Source organism: Protopterus annectens, chromosome 8.part0 (genome assembly GCF_019279795.1).
Source record: "Protopterus annectens isolate FY-2018-M chromosome 8.part0, PAN1.0, whole genome shotgun sequence".
Lineage (NCBI taxonomy): Eukaryota > Metazoa > Chordata > Ceratodontiformes > Protopteridae > Protopterus > Protopterus annectens.
Window position 1 is genome coordinate 696,591,894 of NC_056741.1, and position 4,735 is coordinate 696,596,628.

General features: G+C 39.4%; 1 non-coding gene across 1 annotated transcript; it reads right to left on the bottom strand.

The window, feature by feature from the left end:
- Nucleotides 1–4,137: 4,137 nt before the first annotated feature.
- Nucleotides 4,138–4,251, bottom strand: LOC122809856. Its single transcript, XR_006365971.1, has one exon. It is a non-coding gene; the product is annotated as a U5 spliceosomal RNA (small nuclear RNA).
- Nucleotides 4,252–4,735: the final 484 nt, after the last annotated feature.

Genomic DNA, 4,735 nt, shown 5'->3' on the forward strand with positions numbered 1-4,735 from the left:
ATATTTTCTGTTGGCCATGCACCTGTTCTGTACTTGCATGGTTCCTTAGTCACTCATAGCTATAGAATGCCTTGTGGTTGTCCTTGGCTTTGAAGGACAAATTTACCTCAGCTTGGGCTTTGGTAGACTTTATTTGTCCTCTGAGTTGTTTGTTTAGCTTGATAAGAGTGCTTTTATCCTGCTGGGTTCTGCACATTCAAATTTTTGCCATGATTTTCTTCCTTCTGTTATACAGCCTGTTGATACTGTGATTCCACTAGGGTGGCTTGTTTTTTGAGTTAGTTCTGTACTTATTCCTGGTGGGTATAGCTGCCTCTATGCAGCTATTAACCTGCTTGCACAGGGTATCTGAGAACAGTTCTGCATAGGCAGCAGTGTGCTCAGGGTTTATGGGGGCTTGACATTTTGCCAGGTTATTACTTAATAGCAGGAAGTTAGCCATATAGTAATTCCTGAATATTCCAGGGTTAGCTGGGGGTCCAGGTTTTATTTTTACTTCAAAGGAGAGCATTTTGTGGTCTGACCATACCAGGGAAGATGTTACACTAGGGTTGTGCAGCACTCTCCCATATTAGTGAGGTGCATATCCTCTTTTTGGCTTATTGACAATCAGGTCCAGCAAGTTTGTGTTTACAAAATCCAACAATCTCTGTGTCTGTACATTTGGTGTCATATAGGATTCCCAGTTAATAGTGGGGTAATTAAAGTCACTCATGAATATGGTATTGGGTTGGATGGTAAGAGTTTGCAGTAATGGTAAATACATAGCATGGGCTTCCTGGGTCATAGAGGGGGACCTATAGTTTCAGGAAGGTGGCATTGGATTTTGCCTACGGTGATTTGAACATGCTCTCCATTGCTTCAAGCCATGTCTTAGTGACCATACAAACATCAGCATTCTCTAGAGTGAAGAGAGTTTCTAAGGAGTAGAGTTTTTTGTTTAAACTGCAAATGTACAAGTCTAGGGACAGTGCTTGTCACTGCAAACTAGTTGTCTTGTGTGCAACTAGGTACTGGTGAAATTTAAAGTGTGCTTTTACAGGAAAAATGCCACTCAAGATGTCTGTATCTATACAGGATACTGCCAAACACTTGAGGGGAAACTAATAAGTAGATCCTGAAAATTTAAGGATGAAGTATATAGGTAGATATTCTGAAATTAGAGACAAAAACAGGGGAGTTGCATGAATAGCTACTGCCTGGCTACTACTAGTGCTGGTCTCACCACAGCTTCACTCTGCTGTGATGCAATGCTCCTTTAATTTTTCACTCACCAGAAGCAAAACAGTAGCAACAATCTCAAGATGAGAAGCAGGCCACAGCCTGTTTGGTGATCCATAGTCATGTCCTAGATGATGCAAGGGAAAATAGGCTTGTTGTAACCATTTCCTGATAGATGCCTTTAATAGCAACCAGACCAATCAGGAATGTCAAGCACAGACACTTAGTGCTCAACTAGTAACAGTCAGGAATCAATGTGCTCTACTCATTTTCTCAACAGGAGCAGAATATATGCACAAATTCGAAGCTGTCACTTATGAAGCGGTTATTAGGCTTTCCAGTGATCAGCAGTCTCCAAGAAATAATGTCTTTCTCTCACCAGGATAAAACAAAAGCACTAATCCCAAGAGGACTACTGAGAGGCAGAATATGGGCTCTGCAATAGCTGTCGGTCCTGCAATAGATGTTTCAGATTTTAAAGGCAGGATGGCAAAACTGAGTTAATATCCTAAGCACTATAGTGTGCACTGTGCAGCTAGATATGAAAGAGTGGGTAACTTAAGCTTTAGCTGTCTAAGTGGGGAGCCACTATTTTTAAAAGAGAAAGATAGATTGAAAGGGATTGGGCACGCCATATTCTGGTTCTATGGAATACAGTGGGATGGCCAATAAATTTAAATAGTTGAAGGGGAGTAATTTCACAAAATGATAACTTTGTGCTTACTCACAACACCCAGAGAAAGGGGAGAGGGAAGCAGTTATGGAGTCAAATTAACATGCAACTAGAAAGACAGTTGAGTTTAAGAACACAACAGAGTCAGTGTGGGAGGGTGGAAAAAATTCCTGTGTGACTCACAAGAGACACAGCTGTAGTCTCTTTCCTAGTTTTAATATGCAACTAATAGCAGAATGCAGTTAAACACAGTGTAAAGAAAACAAATCACAGTATACAAAACAAAAGAATGCAATAAAGTAATACAGAATGCAAAAAAGCATAAACAAACTAACCTTTCCCTCACAGCAAGTGGTGGCAGAGTTTGGGTGAGCTGTTCCAGTAAAAAAAAATATATATTCTCAGTATTGCTAACTGTCACAAAGGGCAATACTGCCAGCCCAGCTATCTGAAATTTTATAAATAATTATATGTCATTTGAGAATATTAATATGATTTATATAGAAGTGTGATAGAAGGAGATACTACCAGCCCAGGTAGCTGGAATTTTGTAAATAAGTATATGTCATTTGAGAATATTAATATGATTTATATACAAGTGTGACAGAGGGAGATACTGCCAGCCCAGCTACCTGGAACTTTGTAAATGGTTATGTGTCATTTGTGAATACCGACATTCTTCATGTAAGATGGTTGTGCTACAACTGTGTTAGAACTGTATGTTATGTTGTTTTTGTGTCTTTTGGCTTTTCCCGGTTAGGGGTCGCCACACCGGAACTCTGGTCCACTAATGATTGGAAGTAGATTTTTACATGCCAAGTTGCCGGCCCTGATGCACAACCTTCAGCGAAGGTATGCCCATTCACACGTCTCCACACAGAAGACGCTTTAGCTGAGAATCGAACAGGACAACATCTTACTGTGAGGCAACAACACTATCGCAGCAAGAACTGTATGTTATGTACTGAGCTAAAATGCAATCACAGCATGCCCTGCTGGCTTAGAACAGGAAATGTATATAAACTATTGTAATTGTGTAAATGCATATGTTTTAATAGTGGAAACTAGCACATAGAGGGTTAACTTGCAAAACTTCAAGAAAATAGTTGAAATTAAATTGTTTTACAATTGTGCTATAAAAGTTATCTTTCAGTTTCAGTCAACAGGAGACAGGAAGTCTACACTAGAGGACTCTCTGTGTTGTTTTGTATGTGTTTTATTGTTTTATGTCTTCCAGCAATTGCAAAGATCTGAGAAATATGTATTTTTCACAGGGAGATGTTAAAATCCTGATAGTTTCTGATAACGAGGGTTTAGCGTAGCAACTAAAGTCAGGTGACAAAAAGTGATGCCATCCAAGGTAACCCAGCAGTAATATTTGATATTAATTTAAGAACTCTCTGAGAGCGAGAGAGAGCATTTTGTCTTTCTCTTTGGCCTGACAACATCTACTCATCACCACTTCTGCTGCTTGTTATTTTGTAGAGCAAGTGAGAAACAGCTCCAAAACAATCAGTGAAATAGCAGAATACGGCTAACCTTTTGGAAGTAAGGGGTAAGAGGGGAGTGCTAGTATATTTATAAAATAGCTAGGGCTAAGGACTATAGCAGAAAAAAAGAGGAAAGGAAACAGGACTAGACAAAATGGGATAAATGGCAGGACAAAAAAGTATAACAGAGTAGTTTAGTGTTGAATTAAAATAGTTAAAGGTATGGATTATTTAGAAGCTAATAGGAACCTAGGGAAGGGAGCTCCCTAGTGGACAGTTTAAAATTACATTTAAATTATGTAGGAGGAAGAAGAAGAAAGACGACAGAGTTAGACAACACAAATTAAGGAGAGACAAATACCCTAAAGGGGAGATAGGGAGGTAGGCTGCTGGGTACCTGGTTCAGGTAGGAGATTTAATGCAAAGTATAACACTGTAGCAAATGTCTAAGTTTTAGTTATAATACAACTTCTCAGCTTAGTAGAGAGGCCAGACATACTTTCTCTGATTCTTTAGATGGCGGGAGATTTAAAAAATAGGACAACAGATTCCTTTAGTTTGTAGTTTGATAGTTGAGTTTATGTTGGGGGTTCTTGCAGGGTAGGCAGGTAGCATACACAGGTCTTACAGCAGGATAGAGTTTATAAGCTATGTAGGTTAAGAAGAGGAGAAAGAAGGCAGTAGATTAAAAAACTGTAAGTAAAAAAGTCTAACATAAGACATAGAACAAAAATTAAGGTTGAAAGACTGAATAAGCATTAATAAACAACATCTTACACATGCATTCTAAACTCTTATTGATCCTCTCCACAGAAATATTTAGGAAAAGGTGAAATATTTATGTGTTTTGAAGACAAATCAAACTAGTGTAGTCCAGGTACAGATTTGCCGTATCCAGGACTGTTGGTAAGCTTCTGAGGCCCCCAAACCCTTCTGTGTTACAGAGACACCTTCTAGCTTAGAAGTGGGAGTGATAAGCACTAGGTAACCTATCTACCACAGAAGGAGTGGTTTCTGGCCCAAAAATTATAGTTTATTGGCCATTTGGGAAGCTTTTCCATCTCTTTCAACCTTCTGATTTAAAAGTCCGTGTTTGCACTTGTTTCCTGCCTTTCCTGTTACTAGTCTAGTCCAGGTACAGATTTGCTGTATCCAGGACTCTTTGTAAGATTCTGAGCCCCCCAAGCCTTTCTGTGTTGGAAGGAAGCCTTCTAGCTTATCAGTGGGAGTGGTAAGCATTGGGTAGCCTATCTACCACAAGAGGAGTGGTTCCTGGCCCAGAAATTGTAGCTACTGGCCATTTGGGCAGTTATTTTCCATCTCTTTCAACTTTCTGGTTTAAAAGCCACAC